The sequence below is a fragment of the Homarus americanus genome, unplaced genomic scaffold, assembly GCF_018991925.1.
Source record: "Homarus americanus isolate GMGI-L3 unplaced genomic scaffold, GMGI_Hamer_2.0 scaffold22730, whole genome shotgun sequence".
NCBI lineage: Eukaryota > Metazoa > Arthropoda > Malacostraca > Decapoda > Nephropidae > Homarus > Homarus americanus.
In genome coordinates this window covers 6,556-22,438 of record NW_024717597.1, presented here as the reverse complement: position 1 = coordinate 22,438, position 15,883 = coordinate 6,556, and the positions used below count along the sequence as shown (strand labels likewise).

General features: G+C 38.9%; 1 pseudogene; it reads left to right on the top strand.

Moving 5' to 3' along the window:
- Positions 1 to 1,286: 1,286 nt before the first annotated feature.
- On the top strand, positions 1,287 to 2,008 carry LOC121858932 (annotated as a pseudogene).
- Positions 2,009 to 15,883: the final 13,875 nt, after the last annotated feature.

The window sequence follows — 15,883 nt, the reverse complement described above, 5'->3', positions numbered from 1 at the left end:
TGTCTTTCCATATACCTGTTTATTTCATTGTAATAGAGTCTGGATTAATTAACTTCTTCTGGTAGTCTGTTGTTGGGTAATGTTCTAAAGTGTGGAGAAATGAGGTGTGTGTTTTGGTTATAGATGTTTTTATTGCTGGTGGTCTGTCCATTCTGAGTCTATATCTTCTGTTGTTTTCCCTTGTAGGTTAATCGAGTGGTGATTACTTAAGTCGTCTTTGAAGCTGTCCCAGTCTGTTTTACTCATTTTCAGTCTCTTTTTTATTGGTATCTGTATGGGGCTTGTTGACAGTGTTAGTATAATTGGCAGATGGTCACTGCCTGTAAGAGGTCCTTGTATTATATGGTAATTGAAAAAGGCTTTGTTGTTGGTAAAAATTTTGTCTGGTGTCGATTGTGTATTGTGATTTCTCCAGGTTGGAAAGTTAGGACCTAGATGATTGATTTTCCCTAGGTTTATTAATTGATTAAGGGCGTTTCCCACGACGTTATTATTTGTATTGTCAAAAATCCTGTGTCTGGCGTTAAAGTCTCCTAAGATGTACATCGGATGACTATTGTTAGCCAATTTTAATAGGTCTTCTATAGGTAAGTAAGGTCGTCTCGGTGGGAGATAAGTAGTAGCAATAATTACGTCTCCTTGAGTTGTATTTATTTTTATTGCTAGAAATTCATCCTGGAAGTCATCAATTAGTTTAAATTTTAAGTTTCTTTTAACCGCTATAGCTACTCCGTCATTTTTCTCGCCCGATTTATTTCTTTGGTTTACATAATAGTTAAAGAGTTTTATGTTGTTGTTTTCTGTCTCACCGTGACTGTTTATTAGTATAATGTCAGGGTCAATTTCTTGATATATTACTTAGGTTAATTCTCTCGTTCTTCCAGTTTCTTACGTTGTGTTGTATTATTCTTAAAGTTCTTACTGTTTGTCTATTGTCCATTATTTCTTATACTTGGATTGTAACTGTTGGAGTGGAGACCTATCATCCTGTTTCCCGCTTCTGACTCTTCTAAACTCTGACGGGTCTACTATTTTAAAGTCATTGGTAGTAATCTTTAGTTTGTCCGTAGTGATTAGTGACCAGACGTAATTCTCAATGGAGAGACAGAGCTTATATACCCAGCAGCAGCCGCTATGAGTCATGTTGGGAAAACCCAGAAAGTCTCCGGTGACTGGTTCCGTTGCTAAGATACGGTAACATCTGGTTGGTTGCTAGGGAAGGCGGCACATTGGAATGCGATACACAGTTTGTAGGGGAGACGTCCACTACAAGACCCTGACCCTTAACAGGGTCAGTGAGAGCTATAATGTTAACCACAGGCCTTGTTAAATGATTTCACCAATTTAACATGGACTTGTTACTCCTAAGCTTTTTAGCTACTATTTTAACAATAATTCAATGATGACGAGATGTCACACATGAGGGAACATATCAAGGTCTTCACACCCAAGTTGTAATGAAATGGCTTCGTTGAGGAATAATTCTCTTTATTGTGCCAGAAGCATTATTCTTTTTTTTTCTTTTTTGGGGGCATTCTTTCATAGTAGACTTTCACCAACAATCGAAATTTGAATATGTTGACCGCCCGTTGGTATCCAACCATTTAATTCTTTCCAAATTCCGCTTTTAAACACAACGATTCTCTTGTCATCTGGAGCTACGGTGACATGAGCACACCATGCTATTACTAGATCAAATCATTCAGAAGCAATTCAAAGTCTGGCTTTAACTATTTTTTTAGGATTATATTTTTCTGCTCTGCAAGCTTTTGAATATGTAGAAGCTTCATTTACAATTACAGACTCTGTCTATGGATCCACTTTTTTGTAGCAATTGGTTTCCATGGGCTTCATGTTATTATTGGAACTTCTTTTTTAGCTATTTGTTTTTAGCGACTTTATAAATGTCACTTTTCTTCAGACCATCATTTTCGTTTTGAAGCAGCCGCCTGATACTGATACTTTGTAGGATGTTGTATGATTATTTTTATATATCTTTATCTATTGATGAGGAGGTTAATTAATTTTTTAATATAACATGTATATTTGACTTCCAACCAAAAAGCCTAGAATTTCTAGAAAAATCTGTAGTTATGATCCTTGCTTCTATTTTATCAAAGAAACTCATTACAGATCGAGAAGAAAACTCTCCATTCCCTTTTTCTTTGTGATTTTTTTTAATTGCTGTTATTTTCTTAATTTTTTATGTTGAAATCACTCTTTTACTTCCTCTTCCTTCGATTATTCATTTAACAAACATATTTTCATGAGCTCTTACAGGATTTTATTTTTATTGATTTTGCTTTTTGGGCTTTACTATAAATGATACCAAAGTGCCTTAGAATGATCCTATTAGAGCTGTATTCAATTTATGATTTATGAGTTGCATTCATAAGGTGTTTTTTTATAAACTAGCTTTAAGATTAGAAAACGAAGTATCGCACTTAGTTTCGGCCTAAGCTTTGGTCTGTTATAGATCTTTAATCTTTGAAAGAAGCCAAAATAGAGGCCCATCACTGTTAATGATGAAACTGGATTTTATATCCCTTTCAAGGAAATATTTATGTAAAAAAAAGAAGCTTCTAACTTCATTTTAAGCGGTTGAATTCCGTTTATATTTCTTTTTTATAGTGTAAATAACACGCTACATTTTCGTTGTAGAACTGAATTACTAACTAATAAAAAAAATTTGGATTACAAAAAGTTAGATTTTGGTTAAACAAAGTATTTAATTAATTATTAAATTCTTTTACTTACAGGAAAATTTGCCACCGTTACTGCTTCAAAGCTAAATTCTAATTTTAATTTATATAAGTAAATTATGATAAAAAATACAACAATTACCCAAAATAAAAACCTTTTTATATAAATTCTTAGTCCACTAGGCTGAGAAACCTGAAGATACCCTGATTGATGTATAACACTAGAATATAAACCTTGACCACCAAAATGCTCGGACCATCCGTAATCGCCAACTTTTATGAATGTGCCTGCAGTTTTTAACCTCGTGTGATTTAAGTTAAATGTAGATAAAAAAAAAGTATAAATCGTATGGATCCTATAAATACGACTCTGCTGTAACATTTTAATTTGTGTAACCTATAATTTACACTTATAATATTTAATAGGTAGCCAATTAAAGCGCCTAATACTCTTAATACTAAAGCTAACACCTTAAATGTAAAAGTTAGACAGATTATATATGACTTAGGGAAAATTACCCAAGATAAAAAAGCACCACCTGTGACACCGCCTACTCTTAATCTTATTATTGATCTAGTTATTACAACACTTTTATCGTTAACTTGACTCTTCCTCCTTAAATTAAATAAACCTGTTAAACTATAATAAACTAAACGAAATCTATAACAAACTGTTAACCCTGTGGCCAAAGCATATAAAATAAAAGCCATTAAATTAATATTTCTTATAAAAGCTACTTCTAAAATTAAATCTTTAGAATAGAACCCTGCCAAGAATGGTATACCACATAAAGCTAAATTAGCCAAATTTATACAAGTTCTAGTTAAAGGTATTCTAAAAACTAATCTTCCTATACAGCGAATATCTTGATACTCTTTTACAGCATGAATAACTACTTCAGCACATATAAATAACAGAGCTTTGAATAAAGCATGAGCCAATAAATGAAAAGAAGCTAAATCAGCAAAACCGAGAGCGAAAAATTCTTAATACAATATTACACCAAGTTGACTTAATGTTGATAAAGCAATAATCTTCTTCTAATCATACTCAAAGTTAGCCCCTAATCCTGCTATAAATATTGTTAAACAAGAGATAATTAATAAAACAGATTGAGCTTCTGATCCTATTAAAGTAGGACTAAAACGAATTAATAAATAGACACCTGCTGTAACCAGAGTAGAAGAATGAACTAAAGCAGATACTGGGGTAGGAGCCGCCATGGCAGCTGGAAGTCAAGCAGAAAAAGGAATTTGTGCTCTTTTTGTTATAGCTGCTAAGACAATTAAGCACTTTATTAGTAACAAATTAGAATCCCTTATATATCTTCCATACAAAATGAAATTTCAACCTCCAGCTATAAACATTAAAGAAATTCTAAGAAGAATAGCAACATCACCAACTCGATTAGACAGAACTGTTAATATTCCTGCATTTGCAGATTTTTCATTTGGGTAAGAAATAACTAATGCATATGATAATAAACCTAAACCAGCCCACCCTATTAAGATTCTAATTATATTTGGCCTTACAATTAAAGCTCCTATAGATAGTACAAAAGCAAGAACTAAATATATAAAACGATTAAATCTTTTGTCTCCTTCTATATAATCACCTCTATAAAATAATACTATTGAAGAAATAAAGAGTACAAATAATAAAAATATTAAAGACATTCAATCAAAAATCAAAGTCATTACAACTGTGTAGTATCTTTCGTTTTTTGATGGAGAATGACAAGTCACATGGTTAGTCTAGCTGGGGCATTTATTGTCTGGTGTTGGTTACAACGTGCCTAACACATTTCGTGTTTACACAAGCCTAAACACTTTCTGACTTTGGCAAGAAGTAACATAATATATAATGTAAATATAATCAATAAAGGCAGCATATAAACATACATATATATAACACTATTTCTCCCTTTCAAAAGAGAGCATGGCAGCTACAAATCCTAAATAACAAAACTTACAGAATTACCTATGGCAGGGAAGAAGAGAATAGAACACAACAAATATAACTTCCTAACTAAACAGTTTTGAAAGGCCTGTTCACAATTCAGATAATTTGAGGTCTAATTTAATTACAGGTCTCCTAACTCTGTTTGATCTTCTAGGACTATTCCCTCCATCAAGTTTTACAGGGGTTTCACTTGCACTCTGTGCATTATCAGTGACAGACATATCATCACTACAATCAGTTGACACAGTGAGTGGATGCTGGGAAACATCATCTTTGACATCATCATGATGATGATCATCTGAAACTGTGTCAAGTTCATCATCATGTCCTGGTGCTACATTCATCTCGTCATGTGCCTGAATGATGTGATCCACATGAACATATCTCAAAGAGTTATCACATTTCACTAAATATGTCCTAGATCCACATACCTTGTCAATGACACCAGTTATCCACTTTGCATGTACAGTACCATAACCTTTAGCCATGTTCCTAACTCTCACCCTATCATTTACCTTGAATACTCTTTCACTGGAACTCTTATCATGATACATTTTTTGTTGAGCTTGTTTCCTCTCTACAACTTCAAACAGACTTGGCTTAACTAAACTTAATCTTGTTCTCAACTGTCTCTTCACCATTAACTCTGCAGGAGTACATCCTGTCACACTATGTGGCGTGGTTCTGTATCTGAGTAAGAAATTTGCTAGTCTGTGTTGCAATGATTTTCCTACAGTTCCTTGAATTACCTGCTTGGAAAGTGCTTCCTTTACAGTTCTAACTGATCTCTCAGCTGCACCATTAGAGGCAGGATGATAGGGTGGGGTCAGTACATGCTTTACACCGTTGAGTCTCATGAAGTTTTTAAACTCTGATGTTTGGAATGGAGGACCATTGTCAGAAACTACCTCATCTGGTATTCCATGTTCAGCAAATATTAATCTTAATTCATCAATGGTGCTACCAGCATTAGTACTGTACATGTGCTTAACATCAGTCCACTTTGAATGACTATCAATTAATACAAGAAATTTGTCTGTTCCCTTATCACAGAAGTCAGTGTGTACTCTTTGGAAGGGACGGGTAGGCCATTTCCTGGTTTTCAAAGGTGTGCTGGGTGGCATACTCCTAACATTCTGACAAACAGAGCACTCACGTACCATCATTTCTATTTCACCATCCAGTTTAGGCCACCACACAAAACTTCTGGCCAGTGCTTTCATAGCACATATACCTGGATGTTAAATATGCAGTTCATTCCAAATTTGCCCTCTAAAACACTGTGGAATTAACACTCTCATACCCCACAACACACATCCCTGTTCTACTGATAATTGACATCTCCTTAAATGATACGGTTGAAAGTCTAAGGATGGACAAATCTCTGGCCATCCATTTAGTGTATACTCCAGGACTCTTCCTAATACAACATCTTTCCTAGTTTCATGAGCAATCATTCCGGAGGTGACTGGAAAATCTTCTGCTATCATGGTTACAGCATAAACCTTAGGCTCTACTCCATCATTTGATCCACTACATGGCAACCTTGACAAAGCATCTGCATTGGAATGATCATCTGAACGTCTGTACTGTATCTCATAGACATATGCTGACAATATCAAAGCCCATCTCTGCATTCTTGCTGCAGCTATACTGCCAGATCTGGGGTCACTAAATCTAAGGGGATAACTTAACTCTAATCTTAATTTCTAAGGGTCGCTGCCACCAGACCCCCTCTGGACAGCATGTAGCTCGTTAGGTAGCGGGCAGAGTGGACTAGGCATTGGGTTAGGTTTTCCATTGATCAGATCGATAAGGGTAAAGAAGGGTGAAACCATAACATGTCTTAATTGATTTATTTCTTATAAAACACACTGGTAAAAAAACACATACAACCACACTGTGGACCATAATTCCAAGGCCTGTCCCAGGGTATAGCACTGGCGCCTCTAACAACTGCTGTTGTGGTCGGTTACACTCCGACCCGAGATGGGTTTGGGGTCCTCGGCCCACGAGGTAGAGTAGAGCCGATTAATCATGACGAATCAGCGCCATCACTCCTATATTGACCACTGCTGGGTATCCACCGGCTCCGAGCGACCGGTGGGTTTCAATTAAGCCCACCCTCGATCTGGAGACAAACGGGAATCAGCGTCAGGGGACGAGAAACATGACAACACCAACAAACTCTCTTGTCTAGACGACAGACGTATTTACGTTATATTACTTCTACACTGGGTGAATGACAATTCAACTGTTAAATCATGAACACTGGTGAACACTGATAATCTCTACAATTGACTGAATTAACTGAATGGCTAGGAAACACAGAACATACCTGGAGACAAACGGGAATCAGCGTCAGGGGACGCTGATTCCTCGGCGTCAGGGGACGCTGATTCCTCGCCATCTCGAGTTTATATACCCCTGAGTTGCCAGTGATCGCTACTCACACAATGACAATAATTACAAACAAACTAACTGTTACTCATTCAAAGATGACCCTCAGTTGACAAAGGTCTGGCGAATTACTTGGGTTGATTTACACAGACTAATTCAAGATTGAGCTTCCCAGGAGAAAGTGGAATAAACAACGTATTGATAACTGTCTTCACAAAGGCGGGGCTTACTGGGAGGGATCGCGAGGCTAAACACGCTCCTGAGATTCTACAAGCGCGGTGGATTTGAATATTATGTAGCGTAATATGAATTAAAACGGGTTTTTAGGAATGACAATGAGGTGCGCAGTACACAGCAAGTGTAGGAACAGGTGATTTAGGACCCAAAATTGCCAAGAGAGGCTTGTGATCAGTTATTAAAACAAAATTCCTCCCATATAGATACTGGTGAAATTTCTTTACTCCAAATATGATAGACAAAGCCTCTTTCTCTATTTGTGCATAATTGTTCTCGGTTTGGGTAAGAGCTCTCGAGGCATATGCAATGGGTCTTTCTTCACCGTTATCCATTATGTGACTTATGACAGCACCTAATCTATAGCCCGATGCATCACAAGCAAGCTTTAGTGTTCTACTGGTATCATAGTGGACCAAAACATCAGTACTAGACAGAGCAGCTTTACAATCTTCAAATGACTTCTGAGTTGCACTGTTCCATTTCCATGGTATCCCTTTCTTTAATAGTTCATGCAGAGGGGCTAAAACTGATGAAAGTCCACCCAAGAACCTTGAATAATACTGTATCATACCTAGGAAAGCTTTCAATTCACTGACATTTTTTGGAGCAGGTAAATTTACTATGGCTCCTACTTTATCTTCTACAGGTCTCAGCCCTTCTGCATTCACTTTGTAGCCAAGATAAGCTACTTCTTTAGTTAGGAATGCACATTTGCTCTTGTTGAGCCTGACATTGTGTGCCAACAATCTTTCGAATACTGTGGCTAGGGTTTTGACATGATTTTGGATGTCACTGTCAACAATAAGGACATCATCCTGAAAACATAACACATTGGGAAGACCCACAAGAATTTTGTCCATGATGCACTGAAATAACTTTGGTGCACTTTTAACACCATAAGGCAACCTTTTGAACTTATACAATACTTTATGAGTGTTGATGGTAAGGTACTGTTGACTTTCAGCATCAACAGAGACCTGAGCATATGCTTGGGACAAGTCTAACTTATTTATCTTCTGTGTTCAAAATCTCTCCAGTATAAGTTCTCAACTTGACACCTGAGTCTTCTAAAGGCACATGCGCAAATAGTTTCTCATACATATCTTTACTCATTATGGAGAAATCAGCTGCAGTATCCATTTTCATGGTTACAGGTGTGTCATTAATACACAAGTCCACATTATACCTATGTTTAACTTTCTCTTCACGACTGGTGTAAATAGTAAACACATGGGCACTCTCATGAATACTGTTTTTCATTTCCTTCTCTCCATCTTCAACGGCATTTACTCTACCTTTATCACTTCTACAGGCAGGAGCAATATGTCTAATACGTTGACAATTGTAACATTTTGAATTCTTGAACTTACACTGAAAGCTTTCATGTTTCCCTCGGCACCTCTTACATTTTAAATCAGCATGTGTTCCTTGTTTTGTGGTATACTTATTCCTTTTAGCTTCAGTTACTTTACACACTGAGCCACTACTGCCAACTGTTTCACTACCAGCATTGGGAACAAATTCTCTGGTGTTTTTCTCGGCCAATTCCATGCTTGTAGCTATCTGACATGCACTTTCAAAAGTTAAGTTAGTGGTGTTCATTAACTTATTCTGTATTTTTTCATAATTCAGGCCTATTACAAACCTGTCTCTTAGAGCTCGGTTCAAGAACTGTCCAAAGTTACAGTGAATGGATAACTTCTTCAAAGCTACTATATAATTACTTACTGATTCATCTTTACCTCTATCTCTGGTGCCAAATCTGTAACTTTCAGCGATCTCAAGTGGAGCAGGATCAAAATGTTGCTTCAGAATCTTGGTAATCTGAATCAGTGAGGAGTCCTTGGGTTTGTCTGGAGTAAGCAGATTGACCAGAGTAGAATAAACATTAGCTCCTACCTCTGTCAAAAAGATTGCCTTTCTTTTCTCTTCAAGGGCCTTTCTCTTCTCAGCATCACCACCATCGTCCATTAATTCATTTGCCAGAAAGAAGAAGTCCATTCTCTCACAATATGATGTGAAATCTTCCTTGTCTGCATCATACTCCCCCCAATCGTCCGATGTATCCACTGACGCCAGCCATGGTTGCTCTCTTCACTTAAATTCTCCAGGTTCAGAGTAGCCTTCCCTTCAGTGGTCACTATCCTCTCTTCAAGGACTTCACCAACACTTTGTGAATCCCATCCTCGTCGCCAGTGTACAGTAGTATCTTGCGTTATTTAATGGGAGAATGACGAGCACACTGTCAGTCTGGCTGGGCGTTTATTCTCTGTTCTTGGTTACAACGTGCCTAACACATTTCGTGTTTACACAAGCCTAAACACTTTCTGACTTTGGTAAGAAGTAACATAATATATAATATATATATAATCAATAAAGGCAGCATATAAACATACATATATATATATATATATATATATATATATATATATATATATATATATATATATATATATATATATATATATATATAACAGTTACTGAGTAACATGGTCATAACACCAGGTTAACTCAGGTACTCTGTCCGTGACCTCCTGTAGTCTTAAATGTAGGGTCTGTCAACCTATGATCTACTAGTGTTTATATGTGTGTATTTCTCTAGAGACTGTGTTTTCTTATGGTCTAATAAATATTCATATATATATATATATATATATATATATATATATATATATATATATATATATATGTATATATATATATATATATATATATATATATATATATATATATATATATATATATATATATATATATATATATATATATATATATATATATATATATATATATATATATACACATATATATATATATATATATATATATATATATATATATATATATACTTATGTGTATACCGAAGCATTCAACATGAATTTGAGTAACGTCATGTACAAGCTGGACAATTTTGTAATTAAGAAGATTTGTAACCAGGTGAGAAGGTCGGGTCACCTGACCATCTGACCTGACCACCAACCGTTGTGTGCTATTTAAAGATTAGTAGGGTCATTACTAGGGCCCGGATAGTTATGCATTTGCATATTTCATATGCAAATGCATATTTTGCGTGATTTCTATGATAAGTGCATATTACCTAGATAACTGCATATAAATGCATATTTTGGTAAAATATTCATCTGGCAGTATCTCTTTGTTGCCACTGAATGAGCACACGTGGTACTGGGAGGTGAGGTGAGGTGTGGTTAGGTGAAGTGAGGTGAGGTCACGTCGCTTTAATCTGTCGTTTCCACACCTGGTCATGACTCATTGGACTAGTGAGTTAGTCAGTCAGGAGCAGTGCTGCTGTGTGGAGCTACTCTCTTCTGCTGCTCGTGAAAAATGCCGAAAGTACAAAGAAACCAAAATGAAGTGCTGAGATCATATGTAAAGGAATTTGATGCATTTACTACTGATGGAAGTGTACTGTTTTGTAAATATTGTGAAGCACCAGTAACAGCGAGCAAGAAATTTCAAGTCCAACAACACCTTAAAACAAGCAAGCACATCCGACTCGACGCTGTTAAGTCCAATAGTGCACAAAAGGGGCAACAACTACTTCTTGCATGTTCCAGTAAGTCGGGGCCTGATCGTTCCCAGTTCAACGCAGATTTGTGCAAGGCATTTGTTTCAGCGGATATTCCATTACATAAACTGAATAACAAGTGCCTAAAGTCATTCCTGGAACAGTATACTGGAAAAAAGGTGCCTGACGAATCAACATTACGTAAACATTACATGTAAATACATGTTCATATATATTTTTTGAAGCACTTTCACATATATATGTTAAATACATTACGCATATTGCTTAATAAACATTAACATTAGTTTATATTAACTATTTTGTTTTCGTATAACCTGCATTCTTGGCTTTATAAGTGACATTTTTAGTGCATATAAATGCATATTTCCCCTGTTTTTAGTGCATATTTGCATGCATATTTCATGGTTTTTTTAGTGCATAACTATCCGGGCCCTAGTCATCAGTCACGCGAAAGCGATCGGACCAACAAGACGTCCCTGCGCGTCTGTCCACAGAAATAGTCACGTGGCCTAGTCACCTGTGTTGCGCTATTGCAGTATAACAAGTAAGTCTCATTCGATCTCAGATAGGGGTTAGATAGGGCAGTGATAAAGTTATCAAGAGCTAACAGTGAGTTAATTTCAGGATTTCCGTCAGAACCCACTTGACTGCGAGAGTGATGACTGCGAGAGATTGACTGCCGTTTGAGACTGCCATTGATGATGAGGATTGGCGATTGTCGCCGTTGGACCGATCAGTGTAGGCCTGTCACTGTTTAGCTGGGTAGCAAAGAAGCTCTTGAGTGAACCTAGCGGTCTGGGTGCCCAGCTAACGACGGGACGATCGTTGGGGTCATCAGCTCTCCTCTACCTCGGCTCACAATACCACATATCTCAAGCAGCTTAGTGAAACCCTTTTGCAAACGGGAAGTTAAAGCTTCTCTCAACTGTACAAGGTCTGATTGGCTCACTCCCTTCAGCTTCATGTATATACTGGGGGTAAAGTGAAGCCAGCTGAGTGATACAGGGTGGCACACTGGGGCCAAGAGTCAGTGGAGTTTAGAGGAACACTTTCCAAGGTGGAGAAAGGCTGATTTGGGCCTTAAACTACTGGTGCCTGTTGGTTGTGCCTTAAACGACTACGGAGTGCAGGTGGAATCTGTGTGTGTGTGTTAGGTTAGGAAGCATGGTTCACGGGTATTGGGGGACTCAGTAACTTCTTAATAATAGTGACAATATTTTTGTGTGTAGTTAATACTATTTTTTCAGTTACTAATGTATGCTGTGTGCATTTAATATTTCTTTATAATCTCAATCACAGGTATAACCTTTGTTCCCCAGAGTAGTGTTTATGTTAGGTTAGGAGGTGTGTATCTGTTGGGGTAATATAATTTTGTTGAGCGCCCTGAAGGCCTATTCAGGGTGGAGTTAATAAGTTCTGATTTTTATGCCATTTTCTCAGTGCTGGATATAATTTTGGTGAGTGCCCTTAAGGCCTATTCATTGTAGAGTTATTAATTTCTTATTTGTTTAATACCATTTTCTCAGTGATTGATATTTTGTTGAAGCCCTTAAGGCCTGGTTCATGTGTGCAAGCAACATTTCTTAATACTTTAAACTTATTATCCTCTAATGAGGCTTTGCCTGAGGTTCTAATAATTTCAACATCATGTACAACTTTTATTCCCCAGAGTAGTATTTTAAGTTCAGGTTAAGAAGTGAGCATATTGGTGTACCACTATTTGATTGTGTTTGTAGTGTTGGAGGGAATATAAGTGTAAATTTTACAGTGTGTCTCATTCATCCCAGTCACAGACGCTATCCTTCCACGGGTCACGGACAATTCATTTTGTTTAGTAAAGTTAAGTGCTCTTGTGCTGGTTCGGGATTTCTCACTAAGGGGCGCTTCCACTGCAATTACCATCTAATAATCTTTAATAAACCCCAAGTCAAGTGAGAAATTAAAGTCAAGTAATTCCGACCGGTTACAAATGGTAGCAGAGCGTAGTTATTTTTATTTCGTGACTGATAGTTCTGTGGTTGGGCTAATGGGCGGAATCATGGAGTGGATGGAAATGGTAGAGTGTGTGACCCCAGCTCTACTCATGCTCGCGGTGGGAATTGGTTTGTTGTGGTTGACGGTGCGGGGTTACTCGGAGAAAAGGAGAGACAGCCCGGGTTTGGTACAGTTGAGAGAAGAGTTCGTGGAACGTATTGGGAAGCTAGAGGGGAAAATCCGGGGAGAGTACCAGGAACGATTGGAACAGTTAGAAGGGAAGATCAATGGGGAATGCCAGGCATGGGCAAACCAAATCAGGGGGGAGTATGGAGTATATGTACAACAGTTAAGGGGGGAGTACCACACACAATTGCAACAGTTAGAGAAGGAACATCAACAACACCTAGCTCAGTTGAGGGATGCACTAGATAGGGTAAAGACACAGTATCAAATACAGCACGATGAAACAATGTGGGAGATGAGGAGACACAATAGTAGAGAGGGAACTAGTCTCGGGGCCGGGTTGACCATGTCTAAGTTCGACGGTAGGCCAATAGTAGAGGTAGGGAAGTGGTTAAGAGAGGTTGACTGAACCCTCAAGCTGCTAGACGGAGACGAAGTCAGTCGAATCCAATTCATAATAAGGCATCTTGCGGGGCCTGCGGCAGATCGCGTATACAATGCACGCAGAGACTGGGAAACAGTAGACGAATTAACTTGTTATTTGAAGCTGCAATACGGCGGGCAGACGGCCACGTATGACGCCATTCAGAAGGTGATGAATCGGAAACAACGGAGCAATGAAACGCTTCTTGAATATTATGATGCTATGCTCGATTTAAACGATGAGTTGAACCACCATGGACATAAATATGATAAGGCCCTGTTGGGAGATGCAATCACTCGGGGGCTCAAGGAGGAAAAATGCCGTATGTGGTTATTGGAGGAGATCGAGAAGTATCCTCACCGTAGTCTACAGTAGATGAGTGGATCACGGGGCTGAGAGAGGCGGAACAAAAACGAGCGGCTTTGAGGGAGGTACCGCTGACTAAGGGAAGAGAGAACGAACTGCAGGGTGGGGGCTCGATTCTCCCGATGTGCTATGCGTGTGGACAAGAGGGCCACCTCAGTTTCAATTGCACGAACAGGTCCGGACCAGGAGAGAGTGTCCCAAGGGGATACGTGGCCAATGGCCAGTATCGAGTTGGAAATAACAATCAGAACTGGCGGTCGGGAAATGGTCAAGGCGAGGCAGTCCCCGCCAACCGTTCCTGGCCTCACCAATAGATTCCACCGGCGATGTTATGAACCAAGAGAGAGCGGACCCGTTGTCAAGAGTGGTCCGCATGACAAATTTAATCACGACAGAAGGTACCTCAAGGCTGAAAGCAGAGTGTCCTAAGGTTTCGGTGCTGGTAGCGGGTCGTGAAATGTGGGGTTTAGCAGATACTGAGGCAGAAGTGTCGTTAATTGATGAACTTTTCTACCGTCGAGAGCTAGAGCCTGCAGGCGTGGTGTTACAGCCCACTCGAATAAGGGTAAAAGGGGCGTCAGGGTTTCCAGTGCCGTGTGTGGGGTGTAATCGGGTCACTATGGTTGTATGTGGGGTGGAGGTCACTGATGTGGGGCTGTTGGTTTGTCCAGGGATTGAGACCCAGGGTAAGGGGCAATCGCATGTTGGGTTGTTGAGGATGAATGTGCTGGGGGAGGTTGCGGAGATTTGGCCGCACATGTATCACTTGTGCAGGGAAGCCAGGAGCACCGCTCAGTGGGAAAATTGCTTGCATGAGGTTAGGCAGTTATGTGCAATAGAGGCCATCAGCCTAGGGTATTGTACGGCGGAGAGGAAGAAAAGCCCAACCATTCCTCCCCGGAGTACTCGGTTGCTGCCAGTATGTGTTCCCTCATTAAGCCAGGTAGCTAACAAAGAAGTAGTAATTGAACCTCTAACAATGGGGGATGAAGGTTGGATGCCTGAGGGTGTGATAGTGTTGCCGACAGCTGTATGAGTGGTGAGAGGCATGACCCAGGTGTTGGTGGCAAATCTGTCTGATCGTCGTAAGAACTTGAGGGGCAATTGGCGGATTGGGAAAGTGGCTTCTGGGACGGAAGTCGAGGCAGACATCAGTGAGGAGGTGTATGTGAGGACAGTTCAACCGGATGCCCGTACGGAGGTCAAAGTGCACACGGAGAAAATGAATGAGGAACAAGAGCGTGCAGTTAGGGGTTTAATAGAAGAGTTTAGTGATATTTTTGAAGGGGAGGGTCAGCCCATAGGAAAGGCTATTGGGGTTCAGCATGAGATCCCAGTGACTACAGACAGGCCAGTTAGGGTGCCATACCGGAGGATCCCTCCAAACCAGGTACCAGAGGTGAAACAGCCCCCTGCTGTTTGTTATATTCATTAATGATCTTGATTTAGGCATAACTAGTAGGATTAGTAAATTTGCAGATGATACCAAAATGGGGAGAGTGATAAATTCAGACAGTGACTTTGAACACCTTCAAAGAGATCTAGATACCTTACATGAGTGGTCAGTAGACTGGCAAATGAATTTTGTTACTGATAAATGCATGCACACAGATAGGGAAGACGAATACAAACGTTAAGTATAAAACTAGGTAACACTGAGAAATAGAAAAACCCAGTTTTTGAAAAAGATCTAGGTGGTTTGTTAGCAAACGACTTGAAACCTAGAAAACAATGTATTAGCGTTCCGCAAATACAAACAGGATTCGGGTTCATATCTAGGTCTGTGGAGTAACAGAACTGCTGACGTTATCTTGAAACTTTACTCAGCATTAGGTGAGGCCACATGGGATTATGCGGTTCAGTTCTGTGTCTTATTATAGAATGGACATAGATTCTTGGAGGAGAGTACAAAGAAGAATGGCCAAAAATGATCCATAATATTAGAAACCTTCCTATGAAGAAAGACTGAAAAGCTTAGGCTTACATTCATTAGAGAGGCGTAGAGTTAGGGGAGATATGATAGAGGTGTACAAGTAAAAGGGAGCTAACAAGGGTAAAATGGAAGATGTTCTGAAGCCTGGGTA